This window comes from Nicotiana tabacum, chromosome 5, assembly GCF_000715075.1.
Source record: "Nicotiana tabacum cultivar K326 chromosome 5, ASM71507v2, whole genome shotgun sequence".
NCBI lineage: Eukaryota > Viridiplantae > Streptophyta > Magnoliopsida > Solanales > Solanaceae > Nicotiana > Nicotiana tabacum.
In genome coordinates, this window is record NC_134084.1 from 8,580,548 (window position 1) to 8,602,677 (window position 22,130).

A 22,130-nucleotide genomic window follows, 5' to 3' on the forward strand; every position below is an offset into this window, starting at 1 on the left:
CACATACAAATCAAATAATATGCATTATTATAAATGTTTCAACTTAAAATAAATCGAAATACATCGATTTAGAATTTTCGGAAAGCAAAAAGATTGAATTTTGACTCCGAAAGTGTGAATCAACAATAACACGAAGCTCTACTCGAATGTAGGACCTACGTTCTTCAAGTTTTATGTGTCGGGGGGACCCAATTTTTTTTTTAAAAGGAGGGCAGAAGCGGGTATGGGGTGGGGAACCAAGAAGAGAGGAGAGGTTAAAAAAATCGAGGATGAAACGAAGAAGAAGACGGAAGGAATTTAAAAAATGTATGTATAGTGCCAAGTATTGTGGCGCTATACTTGTGTTGTGTCAGCTTTTACAGTATAGCGCCACAATACCTGGCGCTATACATTAACGATGCCGTTACTGTTAATGTATAGCGCAAGGTATTGTGACGCTATACATAAAAATGTAACTTTCTTTTACCACCTATTTGTGTACTTTGAGTCCAAAAGAACCACAATTGGTTCCGGACTCCCTACAAAGGAACACCAACGTTGTCTTTCACGATGTTATATAGCTGTGAGATTGTACGATTTTACAAGTTGAGTTGTTTCCTTTTAATTTATTTGATTTTGCCTGATATTTATTCGATTAAATGGGCCTTCAGGGAGGAAATAGGTTTTTATGGCTTTTTACAATGTTAAAATTAAGAAAGTGTCTTATTTAGATCTTTTATATGCAAAAGATAGATCTATCATGTGTAAAAACAATTTCTCATGTATAAAAAAAGAGATGAGATTATAAAACTAAAAATAAATTTGTAATAGGTGACAAAACCATTTGACCCGCCTTCATGGCCATTTACAATGTTAAAATTAAGAAAATATTCTTTTTAGATCTCTTTTGTGTAATAAAAGATAGATCACATATGTGTAAAAGTAAATCTTCCATGTATAAAAGAAGAGATAGCGGCATAAAATTAGGAAAAATAACATTATATAGCCGCTGTAAAAATAATAGCCGAAAAAATATATAAAAGTTGTATATATATATATATATACACACACACACACACACATCATCTTGTATGTTATATACAAAATTTTATACACTTTTTTCGGTTACCAGATGTAATAAATTTCTGGCGCAGGCTATACGTGACAATACCCCATAAAATTAAGAACAAATTTGCAAAGACCCACAAAATCATTTTACCCTTTACTCCACATTCGCGTCATGTATACGCCATTAAGGGAAGCATACTTTACCAAGATTTTTTCATCCGCAAAACTCAAACTCGGAATCTTTGATTAAAAGTAGAGAAATTTTATCCTTTCAATCACAAGCCTTAATGGCCATTTTATTCTACATTGACAAAACTACATGATAATATATTTTCAGATGATAAATTTCTACTTGTTATAAAACAATAAAAGAAGAAGAGTATTGCAAAGAAAAGTAGAGAGATAATTCTTATTGATTTGGGATAAATTACAATGGAATAGAACTCCTCTATTTATAGGAGAAAAGTGACCGAGTCACAAAGTAACAAGTCTTAGAATCTCTCTAAAATATTGAAATTCACATTAAATACAATTCTACTTATAACACCCTCCCTCCTCCCCCTCCTCCTGAATGTCTATTCAATGGATAATGTGCCTCGTTAAAAACTTAACTAAAATAAAACCCAACGAAAAACAATCTAGTGAAAGAAAAAGCGTACATATATCTAACAATATGACTTTTGGTTGCCTCATTAAAAACCTTGCAAGAAAAATTCAGTGGGACAAAATCTTGTAAGGAAAAAAGGGTACAAGCGTATTAACTCCTCCTGATGAGAATATCAATTCAGATATTTGAGTCTTTGCATTCCAATCTTGTGCATCATCTTCAAAAAATTGTTGGTATAGATTTGATAAACAAATCAGCCATATTAACTTGAATGAATTTGTTTCACCTTGAAATCATCATTCCTGATAGACATGTATTGTCTTCATATGATCTTGTTGGAATCGTCATTTCAATATCTTCATATAGGGGTAAAGACTCTTACTATCGTATTATCGTGCTTATAGTTATATCAAGATACACGTGTGCACAAATTTCACTTAGGATGTGATAACTCAGGACCAAACAATTCTCCAAGAATTGTAATGCTATCAACATGTTAAATCATTCATTGATTGTCATATAAGTATAGTCAAATAACCCATATAAATGGACTTTAGATGCATATCAAGTATTTATGTCATGCTAGACATATAAGATACAAGAAGGTGATTGCACACACCATTAACTTTGTACTTTAAAGTGTTTGAATTGCAGGTCAAAAACTACATGACTTTCATATGAAACCAATTCTATTTGAATTGTTTCTCAAGACTTAAGATCCTCATATATATTTAGAGCTATGATAGATGTCGTCGACAAACATTTTATATCGGTTCCAACCTCCTTATTTTTCATATAGACATAACATAGAGATCTCTTCATTCATCTATTTAGGTACTTGAATCTCTCCTGAGATTTTAGGAGATGTTATGTCATGTGATCTTCTAATCACTTTCCTTCTTATTCTGATCATTTTGATCGTTTGCTCATCTTCTTTATCAAGAATTTTATTTGAAACTGATTTGTCTATATGCGTTAAGCGTGCCATAGATTTTGTCCTTCTAGGACTTATTCTAATATGAGCATTTGCAGTAAGAATATAGTTACTTTCTTTGGGTCAGCAAATGCATCTGACATATTTTGCAATATATTGCAGATGATTACCCTTTTATGAACTTCGAGTTCATATTATCTTATTTGAGGATCTAGATGTATAAATGATAATTCATTTCACATAACATTTTCTCAACTTTTATCCTGTCTCCCCTCATGTTAGAAAACTAACTTGCTTCCTCAACTTTGGAAATCCACCTTTGTATGTTATGGTATTAATCAAAATATACACCACACATCAATAATAATAATAAGATGAAATTATTCTGTTCATGACCCTGAACCACTTGTGAGGGGATAATGTAATATACTTTGGTATATTATATCAAACTGATATAGATAACTTTGTTCTCATAAGCAATAGTTTAGCTATTAAGTGGAGGTACTCAATAAATTATTTTGCTAAACTAACTGTGATGTAAACCAACTTATCAAGATGAACTGTCTTGAATAAATAATCTGGAATATGCTCTAAATAAAATTATTGAGTAAGAAACCTAACATTCAAGTTGCGAGTTAATAATAAACGCACATGTAACCATCCCATAGATACATCTTTATAAGGTTTACTTGGCAGGTGAATAGGCCCTTATTCACCTTTGATATTTCCAGCATTCATGGGATACAATCGCAATTTTAATTGGTCTATTACTTAATAAGAAGCAACATAAGAGAATCCGTACAGAACTTTCTAGTTCTTTAATATTTACCCATGTGAATTCTCTTTTCTTTTGTTACACATCATACTTAAATTAATATGGTTAAACCAATTATGCCGACTGGTATATTATCAATATTGATAAACTTTAGGTTTACACCATGACGTGTGCAATGTGTGCAATTATGAATAAACTCCAAGTTTATTATGATATGAGTTTTTATGTCAATAAACTTCTACTTTATTGTGACATTCTTTTGTTTGTGAAGTACAAACTAGAAACCAAAGCGGGTAACTTTTCACATACATATCACTGCGCTACAATTTGTACTAATAGAAAATATCAAAACTTTTCTTTATTTATAGTCTCAATATAATCAATCGCTTTCGCGAATACTTTAGAAACTCAATAAGTTGCTATGAGACTTACTACAGCACCAAACCTTATTGATAATCAATTTTATTTTTCCAAAGCAGTATAATTGTCTCTTCTATATATTTTAATTAATTTTGTACTATCACATATTCATTAACATTCATATGGTGAATATCTCTTTTAAGGAAAAAGTTATATCATATGGCCATGACCAAAATCATTATAAGCAAGATATGTTGCTTCAATTACTTTTGCCATGTAATAATCACATGTGATGACCCAAAAGGTCATCTTCTAATTTAGAACTCGATTTCATATTTTGAGGCCTTAAAAACCTCATTTTATCTCTTCTCATTTGCGTGCGCAGTTCGAACATATATACGGAAAGCTTTTATGTGAAAATTTGAGGAAATAATAATTTTTGGCTTAAAAGGTAATTTTTGTTGACTTCGGTCAATATTGTAGGGTAAACGGACCCCGACCCATATTTTTGACAGTCTCGAAGGATCCGTAGAAAAATATGAGACCTAGGCGTATGCCCCGAATCAAATTCCGAGGTCCCTAGCCCAAGAAATGAATTTTTGAAGAAAATTGAAGAGGCTAAAAATGTAATAATTCAAAGAATTTGATCTTGTTGGTATCGGACCCGTATTTTGGTTTCAGAGCCCGATACAGGTTTATTTTGATATTAATACCTTATCTGTGAAATTTGGTGAGAATCGGGACTGATTTGACGTGGTTCGGACCTTTGGTTGAAAAGTTAGAAGTTTTAAAACTCTCTTGAAGATTCCATGTAATTTGGTGTTAAATTCGTAGTTCTAGATTTTATTTTGGCGATTTGATCGCCCGAAAAAGTTCATATGATGTGTTAAGACTTGTGTGCGTGATTGGTTTGGAGCCCCGAGGGCTCGGGTGAGTTTTCGATAGGCTACGGGATTTCTAGACTTTGAAAAATCTAGTGTTGGATAGTTGCAGAGTTGCAGGTCACGGATCTTGGAAGTACGACCGCGGTAGGAAATTCACGGACCGCGGCCGCGGTAGAAACTTCATGGACCGCGGTGGAGGTTTTGTGGCCGCGCTTGGGATTTCGTGAACCGCGTAGTGAGGATCAGAGGGTGCTATATAAGCGGGACTTTTCATTCATTCTTCAATTTTTCAAATCCTAAAACATAAGAAGCGATTTTCCAAATACTTATTCTTCCCCAAATCATAAGTAAGTTATTCTTAACTTATTTCTTTCACTCTTTTATTTCTTTTTACAAGATTTCATCCTAGAATCTAGGTTTTTCATTGTGGGATAGGAATTTTAAAATCTGGGAATTTAGACCACAAATTGAGGTCCTCCAAAACCAATTGTATATTCGGGATCGGGGGTGAATGGGTAATTGGGTTTTGGCCCGAATTTCGGGTATGGACAAAGCGGGCCCGGGTGTTGACTTTTGGTGACCTTTTCAAAAATATCCTAAATTGAATTCCTTGCTATCGTGGGTAGTTCCTAAGGCTTAAATTGAATCGTTTAATTGGTAATTTTCTAGATTTTATTTGTCCGGAGGCTTGTGTAAAAGGAAAGGCTGTGATTGAGCTTTGAGTGGACTGCAAAGGCGAGGTAAGTGTTGGGTCTAACCTTGACTTGAGGTATTAGGTATTATTGGCCTATTCGCTATGTGTTTTGATGATGAGTACAATGTATAGGTGTCACGACCCGGATTTGCCACCCTCGCGAGTCGTGATGGTGCCTACTAATGAGAGCTAGGCAAGTCAATCCTTAACTGCTTACTTCATTCACGATTACTACTTTTAACAATTATCAGCGATAGCATGAAAGCAACAGAATTAAATAAATAAGCGGAAGACTTAAGTTTAAAGAAACTGAATAACAATGCGAGAATCAACATATGCCTCTACCCAAGAACTGGTGTCACATTACTCACGAACTTCTAAGAGTGCTAAATACAACCGTTTGAAAGAAGATATAAACTATTTGTCTCGAATATAAGAGATAACAGACTGAAATAAAAGATAGAAGAGACGTCGGGCCTGCGAACGCCTGCAAGGCTACCTCAGTGTCTCACTGGACTGAAGGTTGGCTCCCGCGCTACTGCTGCTGTCCCAAACCTGGATCTTTGCAAAAGAGCACAGAGCGTAGTATCAGCATAATCGACCCCATGTGCTGTTAAGTGTCTGGCCTAACCCCGGCAAGGTAGTGACGAGGCTAGGACCAGACTCCAGATAAACCTGTACAGTTATATAAAATATGTTGGAAAAGTAAACAAGTAATAAGCAGTTAGAGCTGGGGAAGGGGAAATATGCTTCGGGGATAGTAGTTAAAAGAGAAAGCAGGGAATAATAGGGAAGCTAGCACTATAACTTCTATCACAAATGAAGGAAATAAAGGCAACTTTCACTTTCAGTTTTCTCTTGGTGCAGGTGTGCAACCCGATCCCATTTCTCATATCTCGTGGTAGGCGTACCACCCGCTCCCATTTCATTCTATCTCGTGGTAGGCGTACCACCCGCTCCCATTTCATCAACCTTGTGGTAGGCGTACCACCCGCTTCCATTTCATTATATCTTTTGGTAGGCGTACCACCCGCTCCCATTTCATCAATCTTGTGGTAGGTGTACCACCCGCTCCCATTTCATTATATCTTGTGGTAGGCGTACCACCCGCTCCCATTTCATCAATCTTGTGGTAGGCGTACCACCCGCTCCCATTTCATAATATCTTGTGGTAGGCGTATCATCCACTCCCATTTCATAATATCTTGTGGTAGGCGTACCACCCGCTCCCATTTCATAATGTCTTGGGGTAGGCGTACCACCCGCTCCCATTTCATAATGTCTTGTGGTAGGCGTATCACCCGCTCCCATTTCAGTTCATCACACAATCACAAGCAATCCCGGCAAGGGAACATAAGTAATATAATAACTTCTCGGCAAGGGAACAAGATATCGAAATAGTCATCCCAGCAAGGGAGAATAAGCTATAAGCAATCTCACTTTGCTAATACTCAGTTCAATTAACGGAAATACTTAATCACAGAGGATCATTAATTAAAGTATACAAGGTGTCATTCAAAAACACAACAACTTTCAAGTTAAGACTTACGGTCATGCTTGACACCAACGTATAGATACTCATCACTATGCCTATACATCGTACTCCACAAGAAGCAAGTAGCAAATATGACTCAACTCCTAATCCCTCAAGCTAGGGTTAAACCAAACACTTACCTCGATGCCTTGAACACAACTCAAGTCTCAATTATAGCTTTACCTCTTGACTCCACCACCAATCCGCTCGAATCTAGTCACAAGTTGCTTAATTACATTAATAAATGCAAAATGAGTTAACCCCAATGCATGAAAATGAGTTTTCCAAAGTTTTTCCCAAAAGTCAAAAATCACCCTCGGGTCCACGTCGTCGAAACCCGAGGTTCGGACCAAAACCCGATTACCCATTCCCCCACAAATTTAAATATATGGTTTGTTTTGAAATCGGACCTCAAATTGAGGTCCAAATCCCCAATTTGTAGAAAAACCTAGTTTCTACCCAAAACACCCAATTTCCCCATAAAAATCTTTGATTTGAAGTTGAAATCATGTTAAAAGATGTTAAGAAGTGAAGGAAATGAGTTAGAAACCACTTACCAATCGTTTTGGAGAAGAAAGGTTGTTTGGAAAATCGCCTCTTATGTTTTGGGTTTTGAAAAGTGTAAAAATAACTGAAATTCGCGTGTATTTATACCCTTCTGAAGTCCCCACTGTGGACTGCACAAGAAGGACCGCGGCCGCATAGGCTTCCTGAAGACCTGCGGATCATTGCTCCGTGCGGACCGCACCAAGCCGACCGCGGCCGCACGACACCCACCGCGGACCGCGCAAAGGCGACCACGGCCGCACGCGTTTCCTCGTGGGCCACGCCAAAGGGTTCAGAGGCCTGCAATATTTCCTGAACCTACAACATCTGATCTTTTCAAGCATATGGCATCCCGAAACCTACTCGAAACTCAACCGAGCCCTCGAAATTCTAAACCAAGTATGCACACTACCTCAAAAACACCCTACGAACATATTCGTGTGATCAAATCATCAATATAACATCATGAACATCTTTCAAGATCAATGAAATTTCTCAGATTTCGTTTTAAACATCAATTTCCCAATTAGGGTCCGGATCGCGTCAAACGACGTCCGTTTTTAACCAAATTTCACAGGAATGACTCAAGTCATATATAAGACCTGTACCGGGTGCCGGAACCAAAATACGGGCCCGATACCATTACTTCCACATCTGATTTCATTTCAATTTTCTTTAAATATTTTCAGAAAATAATTTCACTTAAAAATTCATAACTCGAGCACGGGACCTCGAAATTCGATTCCGGGCATACGCCAACGTCCCATATTTTCCTACGGACCCTCCGAGATCGTCAAATCACGGTTCCGAGCCGTTTACCCAAAATATTGACCGGAGTTTCATTTGAACATCAAAACGTAGAAATTTTCACAAGATTTCACATTTAAGTTTTCTGGCAACGAGCCCAGACTGCGCACGCAAATCGAGGCGACTCTAAATGAGGTTTTCAGGGTCTCGGAGACACAGATTTCAATTAGAAACAGGTGATGACCCTTTGGGTCATTGTCACACCTCCTTTTTCCGCACCCGAGAGGGTGCAGGGGAGTTTTTCCAATTAAAGGACAATCGAAACGGGATTGGTTTGTTTATTTCAGAGTCGCCACTTGGGAGATTTAGGGTGTCCCAAGTCACCAATTTTAATCCCGAATCGAGGAAAAGAATGACTCTGTATTACAGTCTGCGTACCAAAAATCCGGATAAGGAATTCTGTTAACCCGGGAGAAGGTGTTAGGCATTCCCGAGTTCCGTGGTTCTAACACGGTCGCTCAACCGTTATATTTGGATTGATTAAATGATTTTATACATGTTAAACCTATGTGCAATTTTTTAAACTCTTGACCGCTTTTTATTATTATTTTTTACGAGAATTGCAATGTCGTGAAAATATATCTCGAACCACGTTACATCAATGCACCCGTGGTTATTGACATATCTCGACTCGGTTGAGATCTGGATTTGAGTCACATAAATGTGCACCCTAATTAAGGAAAATAACTAATTAAGACGCGCCTAAAGCAACTAACGTATTGTTATTTTGGGGAAGGCCGTAAAATTTGCTAAACGACATGTCCCAAATTCTAAATATTTTTAATATATCCGTTTAGAGGGCCCCGCAGCTTCTACATTTTTGTTTGTCGGGGCTCGTTTCATTCATTATTAAAAGGATTTACAACGTCATGGAAATGCATCTCAGACCACGTCACAATCAATGTACCCACGATTAGAGACGCATTTCGATTTCGTTGAGACTTGGATTTGGGTCACATAAATGTGCACCCGAGCTTAAGGAGATAAGATTATTAGATGTGCGCTTAATAAGAGACTATCGCGTTATTATTCCGGGAGGGTCGTGAGTTTTTGCTAAACGACCTGCCTTGGAAAACTGGATGCTTCGATATATACATTTAACGAGGGCCCCACAGCTTCTGCGTTTTTACTTGGCGAGGCTCATCTCGTCCTTATTTTAAAAGGATATCATATAGCAACTACGTTTCTTATCGCGCTTGTCTTTACTAAATGAAAACAGAGGTAGTACTAGTTAATTGCATGCTTGCAGGTTGTTTATAGCAGGATTCAAAATGCTTTTACAGAAATAAGAAAATGTGGCTACGCACACGGACAACTGTTCGAACATTATGTCCCAAATCCAGCTCATGCGGGATGGGCCAGACCTGGGCCGCTGTTTATCCGATGCGGGCCTGCTTGGTCGGTTTCGACCTGGGCTCGACCTTCATGAGGTTGAGGCCCTGAACTGGTTCTTTGTTCTAAAATGATGTTTATCAGTTATAACCAGGCAGTTGATCAAAGAGGAAGAAAATTAACTAATGATTGGCAGCCTTCAAGCATTCATAGTCATGTTAATCCTAGACATAACTAGTTTCTGAACTATAATCTAGTATACTGTCAAACCTTTCATTTATCATCCTATACACATACTAAAATATCAAGTTACCCTATAATCGTCATTCTTAATAAGCATGAAGACTAAAGCCAGTATCTAAACAGAAAGGTAAACTATTATGCATTACAATGACAATCCATATAACACTCTACATATGAAATAACATCTTCGACCCTTCTCTTTTGTATTCATGCTCGACTTTCAATTTACATTGTTAGTGTATTAGTCATGTACCTGGTAAGGAAAGCAAAGGAAGAAGGAGAGTAATCAGCTGAGTAGTATGCAGCAAACAACAGCAATAACAGACACACAACAACAACAGAGCAACAATGCAGTAATAGTCCACAGGCAAACAACAACATTTCCACCACGAGGAAAACCCAATAGTTGGTCGAGCACCAAACCAACAGTCCCAGAAACAGAGTAATGAACCAGCAGAAATAGTAGAGTATTCAAAGTAACCACACCAACAATATAACAATCACAAGTAGCTCCAAAGGGCAACCGACAGAACTTGGCCAAGACAGCTTGACCAATGTGAACTCTTATGTAATTTTCAGACAGTGTTTGGTTACAATATTATAAGAATTTATGTTTCTTTCTTTCAGTTTTTAAAGAAAACCTTCTCTCCAGGCTCCCACACAAAAAGAATCCCCCCTCTTCTAACGGAAGGTCCCCCTTTTTATATCCTAACCTCAGCACTTTACAGTCTGCTGGAAAACTCAGAATTCCCCCCTCCCTGCTGTTTTTCCACTCAGCTATTTGAAATAACCAGACCTCCCATGAGATCCCTGACAACCCCTCTCTATTTTGTTGTTAAAGTGTCCTAATCTCATATTTATTTAGCCAAAGTATGGGCAGCAGGAATATAATCTGACAGCACATGCTGTCTAATTATTTTAATTCCTTAAAAGCTAACCATACACATGTTGCCCACAGTCTAAAGCCAAGAGAACATATTATCCATAAAAAAAACACTGCCTGGACTGCAACTATAACACACCCTCAAATGTTTTTGATTCAATTCGAACAAATCTCAGGCAACACACTCAGTTCCTAATTGAATTCAACAAAATCTCAGCAGGCAAACCAATGACAAAGATCAGATTCCAAACTGAACTAATTGACGACGTATATCGACTCGACTATACTAATTGTAATACATACAATCGAACAATGATCAGAAATCCAAAAGTATCAGCATGTGATTCAAATTGTACTGATATAAACCAAGTTGTACTGGGGACTAATTAATCGATCAAATTCAACTGATTGCACAGCTTACAAACACACACAAAAATGAAGAAGGGCTTGACCAAACATAGAAACCTTGGGCAAAATGGACGGGGCAGTCAGAATTCACAACAAATCAACTATGGACAATTAACCATACAAACAGACCTTTAACTATAACAAAACATGAACTGATAAAGTAAAAATACCTGGGAGTCTTGGAAAAAGAAATCAACAAATCCTAACTCGGATTTGAATCGATCTTTATTGGGGTTGAACGGGCTTTAATCGAAGTGTTCTCCACTGAGAACACTTCGATTAAGGTCCATTAGACCCTAATCATCTGGTTCAAATGGACACTGACCGGTCATCAAGCTTTCTAGGGTTTCTAAAGGCGGATTTGAGATTTATGCTTCCCTGGTTAGATTCGGACCAAACTAAGCCTGATTTGGTCACGAGGGAGGTCTGGGGAGTGTCTGGTACGAGTATGGTGTGGTTTGGTGTAAGTCATAGTTCGACTAGAATCCTCAAGTGAAGATTCGAGAAGCTGAGGACTGATTCGAAGCAAGAGGATAACAGATCCATGTTCAGGACAGTGAGGTGGTCCTAGGGTGTTCAGGAGGTTGTCACTGGCGTCCATGCCGCCGGCTTTAATGGCGAGGGAGATGGGGCGGCTAGGGTTTCTAATGGGAGGTTTGGGTTCGAGTTTGGGGACGACGGGAGGGAGGTGCTCGTATAGGGGGGCTGGGTAAAGGGTTAAGTTTATATACGTAAAGAGTAATTAGATCCTGGACGTTGGATGCATCGAGATTGATGGACAAGATCTTTTACTTAAAACGGAATGACACCGTTTGGCCTCGGTTGGGGGGGTCGGTTCGGACTGGTTCCTGGGTCGGGTTTGGAAACGGGTTACTGACAGGGATCCTAGGCCGTTGGATTGGATTGGTTGGAATGGCTGAGATGAGCCGTCCTTGAAACGACGTAGTCTTGGTATTGAACTACGTCGTTTTGATGACCGGCGGATGGGTCTTGGGCTGGCTGACCTGGGCTGCTTCTGGGCCTCAAAAATTCTAAAATAAATAGGCCCAGTCCGATTTCTTAAATAATTTGCATTCTTTTATTTTGTTTTCTAATTTTTAAAAATGCAACTAAACTAAAAATGAATTTGACATACCCATTAATCAATACTTAATACAATTATTCACACACACATAAAAACTTTTAAATGGTTAAATTACAACCTATAAACGCATACATATTTTTTGTGAATTTTCTTTTAATGACCGAATTGTGGTTTAATTACCATGACACACATATTTTGTATTTTGTTCGATAACATTAAATAATAATAATAAAAAAAACATGGCCAGAACTGCAAATTACCAACAACACATGTTATGTAAAGTCGAAAATTTGTACAACGCGGCCATTTATCACTATTTTTGCTTGCTTTTTTTCTCTTTTGGAGTGATTGTTCGTGAAGCAAAAATCACGTGCTTACAGCTGCCCCTCTTTGCACGAAGACACGAAGGGTTTTCGTGCAAAGATAAAGCGAGCGATTTTTGCCCGTCCGAGTACTCCGTGTGAAGCATTTTTTGAAAAAGACTTGACCGAACCTTTGCTTCAGAGGTTTCCTACATATCCTGGGCTGAACAGGAATCAGGTCAATGTAATTCGGGAAATTTTGGTAGCTGGGACTACCGTGTGACTGTAGTGCTCGCTGCTGTTGTGTGCTGTTGCATGCTGCTGTAGGATGCTACCGCTCACCGATCTCCTTGTTACATTATTCTGAAAGGGAAAACAAGAAGCTACGCTAGACTAGGGATCATGAGATCTCATCTATCTTCAACTTGTTCTTGTTGCCTTGCTTTCTTGTCGGCTAGCGCTTTCCTCCGATGCCTTTATTTTGTGAACTCGGGGGATGATACTGGTCCTTCGCCTTTTCTGAATGTCAGTTTTCATCACTCCGCTTGATCTGCTGGGAACATGGCCCTCTTCTTTAAGCCTTTCAATAGTTTCTTCAGTGGTTATGGCTTTCTTCATCAAAATTGTTACGCTGGGCATGCTATAACGTTCCCAAGCTGCTTCTTTCGAGACGCGTTCCTTCTTCCTTTTGAATCGCGCGCTTGCCTTTGCAGCCTTCTGCTTCTTGGTGCTGGGGATTTTATTGTTTCCTTCTTGAGGATCCCTGTTGTAACCTTCCGCCTTCAGGTGGGGTTACTGATTCCAAAATCTAGAACTTAAATGTATTCCCGCATTTTACTGGTGGGCGACCTAGAACTTAAAAGTATTCCCGCATTTTACTGGTGGGCGACCTAGAACTTAAAAGTATTCCCGCATTTTACTGGTGGGCGACATAGAGCTTAAAAGTATTCCCGCATTTTACTGGTGGGCGACCTAGAGCTTAAATGTATTCCCGCATTTTACTGGTGGGTGACCTAGAGCTGAAAAGTATTCCCGCATTTTACTGGTGGGCGACCTAGAGCTTAAACGTATTCCCGCATTTTACTGGTGGGCGACCTAGAGCTTAAATGTATTCCCGCATTTTACTGGTGGGCGACCTAGAGCTTAAAAGTATTCCCGCATTTTACTGGTGGGCGACCTAGAACTTAAAAGTATTCCCGCATTTTACTGGTGGACGACCTAGAGCTTAAATGTATTCCCGCATTTTACTGGTGGGCGACCTAGAACTTAAATGTATTCCCGCATTTTACTGGAGGGCGACCTAGAATTTAAATGTATTCCCTCATTTTACTGGTGGGCGACCTAGAACTTAAAAGTATTCCCGCATTTTACTGGTGGGCGACCTAGAACTTAAATGTATTCCCGCATTTTACTGGTGGGCGACCTAGAACTTAAATGTATTCCCACATTTTACTGGTGGGCGACCTAGAACTTAAAAGTATTCCCGCATTTTACTGGTGGGCGACCTAGAACTTAAAAGTATTCCCGCATTTTACTGGTGGGCGACCTAGAACTTAAAATGTATTCCCGCATTATACTGGTGGGCGACCTAGAACTGAAAGTATTCCCGCATTTTACTGGTGGGCGACCTAGAGCTGAAAAGTATTCCCGCATTTTACTGGTGGGCGACCTAGAACTGAAAGTATTCCCGCATTTTACTGGTGGGCGACCTAGAGCTGAAAAGTATTCCCGCATTTTACTGGTGGGCGACCTAGAACTGAAAAGTATTCCCGCATTTTACTGGTGGGCGACCTAGAACTGAAAAGTATTCCCGCATTTTACTGGTGGGCGACCTAGAACTGAAAAGTATTCCCGCATTTTACTGGTGGGCGACCTAGAGCTGAAAAGTATTCCCGCATTTTACTGGTGGGCGACCTAGAGCTGAAAAGTATTCCCGCATTTTACTGGTGGGCGACCTAGAGCTGAAAAGTATTCCCGCATTTTACTGGTGGGCGACCTAGAGCTGAAAAGTATTCCCGCATTTTACTGGTGGGCGACCTAGAACTGAAAAGTATTCCCGCATTTTACTGGTGGGCGACCTAGAGCTTAAATGTATTCCCGCATTTTACTGGTGGGCGACCTAGAACTTAAAAGTATTCCCGCATTTTACTGGTGGGCGACCTAGAACTTAAATGTATTGAAATTGTTTCCTCGTTCTTCCGAGAAAATTTGACGATTGGCAGAAAATTTTCTGCCCCGGTTTCTGGTGATTTCCCTGGCGTTGCATCTTGCTGCTATCATCAATCTTTTCTTTTCCTGCAGCAGACAAAAAGGATTTAGTTAGTTTTAATCATGGTGGGAGGAGGTACCTTTCCGGTGGATGATTTTTCCTCTCTTTCCCTTTTCTTGCTCTGTGCCCCCCCATAACTGGTTGGTAGACAAAGTTGCTTGCTGGTGGTTTCCGGCCTGCTGGGGGTTGGTTTTCAATTTATCCCCTTTTCTTCTTTCCCTTTACAGTACATGCTGTGGGAGTTTGCTTTTACTACCGAAACCACTCCCTTTAGGAGTTTACTTCCTCCAAAACTGCAGGGCACAACATTGCCTTGCTTGGGGCTAGCCTTTTAGGACTGTTGGGGTTACCCCTTCGGTCTCTGGTAGTAAGATTTTGAAAAATCCTTTTCAATACAAAATTTTTAGAAAGAGAAATGAAAAAGATAGATAAGGAGAAAATCTTTCTGAACTAAAACTTATCTGGATGACATGACTAGTCTTTATGATCATGACGTGCACTATAGATTTCCGACCCAGTCTATTTGTATCAATCGTCTTGCCTGATGGTCTTACTTGCTGGGGATAAATGAGTGTCCATTCGTTTGCGAATGTGGACGCTTTTGTTGATCTGTCTTGTTGCCTCATAGTTCTCTTCGAGGGGTTTTCACTAATGAGACTCTCTCTTTTCTCTCAGCTCCCGGCGCCTTATGGTGCCTGTGAAGGTTTTCACCAATAAGACTCTCTCATTTTATATCTCTCATCTTACGTCGCCTTTCGGTGCCTGTGAAGGTTTTCACCGATAAGACTCTCTCATTTTATTTCTTCATCGAGGAATCGGGGTGTTGTCGATACGACCCTCTCTTCTGGAGATTCCTTTGACCATCAATTCATTCCCAGTCTTATGATCCTCTTCTTTGCTGGGGATCGGTGTATTATTCTCGGCTTTATTTTCCTGACTTGGCATCTCTTGGATATTGATCGGGAGGTCTTTTGGACGTCGATGTTTGTTTTGGTGTGGGGATAGAAGAAAGGCTTATCAAAAATGAAATAATTTCGATGGGTGATCTGCTACAACTTTTGGAATCAAACCTTTGTTGGCATTTTAAAACATAGCCTCTGCCTCAGTTTTCTTGCTAGGGGGATTCTATTTTTTACTCTACGTTGAGCTATGTGCCTTATGTACACTGTGCCTTATTATGCGTATTTATGTACATTATGCATCCTATATACACTATGATGCACACTATGACCGAGCCGCGAGGCGCCTACGTATCCTCTTTGAGGAATCAGGTCAAACGTAGTTCCCACGGTTTTGTATTTCTTATGATTTTTATCTTCTTTTTCTTTTTTTTCTCCTTCTTTTTTCATTTTCCTTTAAAGATTTTTTCTTTTTCTTTTCTTTTCTCTTTTTTTTTTTCTTTTTTCTTTCATGTCTTTTCCATTAGTGATTCCAAAAGAGGGGTATGAAAGAATAACTTAAGGCTCAAAAGGGGAAACAAGGGTCAAAAGTGTTTGGATGGAAGAAAGAATTGCCTCCGTCATCTCATTATCCAATAAATACCAGATACAAACAAACGAACCAAAAATTACCATAATTAAAGAAATTACGCAAAATATCTCTTGACTGCATCAGAATTGATAGCCATGTCGACACATCTCCCCTCGACATCTGTCAAACACAAAGCACCGTTGGACAACACTCTGGTCACAATATAAGGCCCTTGCCAATTTGGGGCGAACTTGCCTTTTGCCTCAACCTGATGCGGGAGGATTCTCTTTAACACCTGCTGCCCTACTTCAAACTTCCTGGGGCGTACCTTCTTATTATATGTTCTCGCCATTCTCTTCTGATACAGCTGACCATGGCACACTGCTGCCAATCTTTTCTCGTCTATCAAGCTCAATTGTTCCAATCGAGCTTTGACCCATTCATTGTCATCAATCTCGGCTTTAGCGACAATCCGGAGGGACAAAATTTCGACCTTCGCTGGTATTACGGCCTCAGTTCCGTACACCAACAGATAAGGAGTTGTCCCTATGGAAGTCCGGACGGTAGTGCGGTAACCTAACAAAGCAAAGGGTAATCTCTCGTGCCATTGTCTGGATCCTTCCACCATCTTTCGCAGTATCTTTTTGATGTTCTTATTGGCTGCTTCGACCGCTCCATTCGCCTTGGGACGATATGGGGTGGAATTGCGGTGTGTGATCTTGAATTGTTGGCATACCTCTCTCATCAGGCTGCTATTAAGATTCGCGCCGTTGTCCGTGATGATTACTTTTGGGATCCCAAATCTGCAGATGATATGGGAGTGCACAAAATCCACCACTGCCTTTTTGGTTACCGACTTGAAGGTTTTAGCCTCCACCCATTTGGTGAAGTAATCAATGGTCACTAGAATGAACCTATGACCGTTGGATGCTGCCGGCTCGATAGGTCCAATGACATCCATGCCCCATGCCACAAACGGCCAGGGTGCTGACATCGCATGTAACTCTGTTGGTGGAGAATGAATCAAATCTCCATGTATCTGGCACTGATGGCATTTCCTCACGAAAGTGATACAGTCGTGTTCCATGGTGAGCCAATAACACCCTGTTCTGAGGATCTTCCTTGCCAATACATATCCGCTCATATGTGGCCCGCAAACTCCAGCATGTACCTCTGCCATAACCGTCGTGGCCTGACCGGCATCTATGCATCTCAACAATCCCAAATCTGGAGTTCTTTTGTACAAAACTCCTGCGCTGAGGAAGAAACCATTCGACAAACGCCGAAGGGCTCTTCTTTGGTCTCCAGTGGCCTGTTCCGGATATATCCCCATTCTGAGGTATTCTTTGATATCATAAAACCAGGGCTTGCCATCTGCTTCCTCTTCTACGGCGTTGCAATAAGCATGCTGATCACGGACCTGGATGTACAGAGGATCAACATACATTTTGTCAGGGTGGTACAACATTGATGCTAAGGTGGCCAATGCATCCGCAACCTCATTATGAACTCTCGGGATATGTTTGAACTTCATTGATCGAAATCGCTTGCTCAGATCATGCAAGCATTGTCGATATGGTATGAGCTTTAGATCCCGCGTTTCCCATTCACCCTGAATCTGATGTACCAAGAGGTCCGAGTCTCCCAAGACCAAAACGTCTTGGACATCCATGTCTGCAGCCAATCTTAGACCCAAAATGCAAGCTTCATACTTGGTCATATTGTTGGTGCAATAGAAGCGTAGTTGAGCCGTAACAGGATAATGGCGTCCTGTTTCAGAAATGAGTACTGCTCCTATCCCAACCCCTTTCGCATTTGCAGCTCCATCGAAGAAAAGCTTCCAACCTGGTTCTTCGGGTAACTCTAGCTCATTTGTATGCATTACCTCTTCGTCGGGAAAATACGTTCTTAAGGGCTCGTATTTTTTGTCAACGGGATTCTCTGCCAGATGGTCGGCCAGTGCTTGGGCTTTCATGGATGTCCTCGTCACATAGACGATATCAAACTCGGTGAGCAGAATTTGCCATTTTGCCAACCTTCCCGTGGGCATGGGTTTCTGAAAGATATACTTCAATAGGTCCAAACGGGATATGGCTTTCTGCTGAAGACAGGTAATGCTTCAACTTCTGAGCTACCCAAGTTAGGGCGCAACATGTTTTCTCGAGTTGAGTGTACTTGACCTCATGTACTGTGAATTTCTTGCTAAGATAGTAGATGGCCTGCTCCTTCCTTCCTGTGTCATCATGTTGCCCTAGTACACAACCAAATGAATTTTCCAGGACCGTCAGATAAAGAATTAAGGGCTTCCCTGGCTTAGGCGGGACCAATACGGGTGGATTAGACAGATACCCTTTGATTTGGTCGAAGGCCTCTTGACACTCCTCCGTCCAACTTACCGCAGCATCCTTTCTCAGCAGCTGAAATATGGGCTCACATGTTGCTGTGAGTTGAGCGATGAACCTGCTGATGTAGTTGAGTCTACCCAGCAAACTCATTACCTCTGTCTTGTTCTTTGGCGGTGGCAAATATCGGATGGATTCGATCTTGGATGGGTCTAACTCAATCCCCCGTCGACTGACGATGAATCCTAACAGCTTTCCTGACGGAACCCCGAATGCGCATTTGGCCGGGTTAAGCTTAATATCATATCTTCCGAGTCTTTGGAAGAATCTCCTTAGGTCTGCTACATGGTCTTCCTGACGCCAAGATTTTATGACCACATCATCTACGTACACCTCAATTTCTTTGTGTATCATGTCATGAAACACAGCAGTCATTGCTCTCATGTACGTTGCCCCGACATTCTTTAGTCCGAACGGCATTACCCGATAGTAGTAAGTTCCCCATGGCGTGATAAATGCTGTCTTTTCCGCATCTTCCTTGTCCATTAGGATCTGATGATAACCCGCATAGCAATCCACAAAGGATCCGATCTCGCGCCCAGCACAATTATCGATCAGGATATGAATGTTGGGCAACGGAAAATTGTCCTTGGGACTTGCTTTGTTGAGATTGCGGTAGTCGACGCACACCCTGATTTTCCCGTCCTTCTTTGGGACTGGTACCACATTGGCCAACCACTCAGGATATCGAGTGACCCGAATGACCTTCGCCTGCAACTGCTTAATCACCTCTTCTTTGATCTTTACACTCATTTTTGTTTTAAATTTCCTTAGTTTTTGTCTTGACCGGAGGGTATGCCGGGTCAGTGGGGAATTTGTGAACCACTAAATTGGTGCTTAATCCCGGCATATCATCATATGACCATGCAAAAACATCTTTGAATTCCACAAGGGTTTTGATCAATTCTTTCCTGACATTCGGCTCAATATGGATGCTGATTTTGGTTTCTCGGACATTATTAGCGTCTCCTAGATTCACAGCCTCAGTGTCATTTAGGTTAGGTTTGGGTTTTTCTTCAAATTGGCACAGTTCTCGGTTTATCTCTTCGAAGGCTTTATCTTTGTCATATTCAAATTCATTGTCGCAAACGACCTCTTGCATCATTGAGTCAGATTCAGATTGATTTATTAGACTAGGTCGAAGATCCGATGTGCATGCCATGTCATTAGAACCAGTAAAAAGAGAACTGTTCAGAAAGAAAAGAACAAAACAAAATTAAAATGGGACAAAAGAAGAGAACTTTATTAAACTTGCGGGATAAAAGGGTTCACACTTTTACAAAACAAAAGTAAAATTTGAATTACACCCTGGAATAATCCGATCAAAACAAAACAAACAAAACATAAATCAAAGCCTACTACCAAGACTCCCCTCAGACAAGAAGAGGAGTAACAGTCCAATTGTTGGTTTTGGCCTCAGGCCCCACAAACTGTATCTCTGCTCTGCTGGAACCTTCTCCAGCTTCTACCATGCTGACATCAGCGAATAGCCTCTCGAAACCCTGATTCAGGTCCCCATCCATACCAATCAATGGTCCTAGGATCTTCGGGACTGGCGACCTCTTGGCACTGGCTTTGACAAAAGACCTTGAGAGACGTGGCACCGGTTTAGGCAGAAATCAAACTCTCTTCTTCATTTTTCGCGCTTGCTTCCTATCTTCTGCGGTTGGTTTGAACCCCAATCCGAAAGTTTCCAGATTTTTAGGCAGGGTGACATGTTGGACAATCCCCTGAAGCTCGACTCCCAGGCCCTTTCCTGGCACAAATCCATTACCCAGCATTTCCGAGACCATCATGACTGTCGCGGCAGCTACCCTAGGGTACGGGATGATTCCTCCTTCAGAAATCTTGTTGGCCGACCCTATATCGAAAATCTGGTAGACCCAAGGACCTTTGTCATCAGCGGTCTCTATGAAAGGTACAATGGCGCCACCCATGGTGCACGCCGTGTCCTCGCCGTGTAGCACGACCTCTTGTCTTTCCCACTCGAACTTCACCATCTGGTGTAGGGTGGAGGGCACTGCTTTGGCTGCATGAATCCACGGTCGTCCCAACAGAAGGTTATAAGATACTGTGGCATCTAACACCTGGAACTCCATGGTAAACAGGACTGGACCGATGGTCAATTCGAGTACAACATCCCCTAGTGGCTGTTCCGTTTCCGTCGAACCCTCGGACACAGATGTTGTTCTTATGGATTCTTCCGTGGTCGATCTTTAACTGGTTCAAAGTGGATAAGGGACAAATATTGGCACTCGAGTTGTTATCCACCAATACCCGAGTAACTACCGAGTTTTCACATTTGACAGTTAGGTAGAGAGCTTTATTGTGCTCCGTACCTTCCACTGGTAGATCATCATCTGAGAATGTTACCCTGTTCACCTCAAAAATCTTGTTGGCAATGGTTTCCAGGTGGTTTACAGAAATCTCGTTGGGTACATGAGCTTCGTTTAATATTTCATCAGGGCCCGACGATGCTCCTCAGAATGGATTAGTAATGACAGCAGCGAGATCTGGGCCGGTGTTTTCCTCAGCTGTTCGACCACGGAGTAGTCCTGTACTTTCATCTTCCTCAAGAACTCCTCAGCCTCTTCTTCGGACACAGGTTTCTTGGTTGTAGCGGGGTTGGTTCTTCTCAGCTCCACCGGAGCAAAACATCGACCTGATCGAGTCAGCCCTTGCGCTTCACAACTAACTTCTTCCACCTGTTTTCCTTTGTACATCACCACCGCTTTTTCATATTTCCAAGGTAAAGCCTTGCTATCAATCATCGGCAGCTGGACTATAGGCTTTATGGTGACCGGTTCCCTATGTACCCCTTTCAACACAACTGCAGGTGCGGGCGGAATCCCTGATATCACCAACTTATTTGGCTCGGGTTTGCTTGTGGTGGCGGACGGGCTCTTTCCCAATATCACTACTGGCTTGATGCCTTCTCCCCGCAACTGTACCCTCATTCCCCCACTGGTTGAGACTTCTTTCGGGGCAGCCTGGATCATCATCACTGTTTGTGAGGGTTTTCTCAACTCTCCTCCCTCATATACCAACTCAATCATGTGAGTCTCGTGGTGCGCTGGCAGTGGGTTCTGGTTGATGTTAGGAGCTTCCGGTGTCTGGACCTCGATCTTATTGGTGTCAATAAGATCCTGTATGGCATGCCTCAATTTCCAACACTTTTCGGTATCATGCCCGAGCATCCCTGAGTAGTATTCACAACTTATTGATCGATCCAAATTCTGGGGTGGGGGATTTGGTTCTCGAGTCTGGACAGGACTAACCAAACCCAATTGCCTCAGTTTGTGGAACAAAGCGGTGTAGGTTTTTCCCAACTCTGTGAAAGTTCTTTGTTTCCGCAACCTGTCATTCCTAGCATCTGGATTTTCCCGAAAGCCTGCCCCCGAAGGGTTTCTATACGCCCTCGGTGGAGGATAGGTGTTTTGTGGTAGTGCATATATGTTCTGGGGAGCCGGCGTGCGCCATTACGGGCGAATCGGAGGCTGAGTGTATGCCTGGGCTTGGTGTACGGAGCAATGTGGTTCCCAAGGCGGA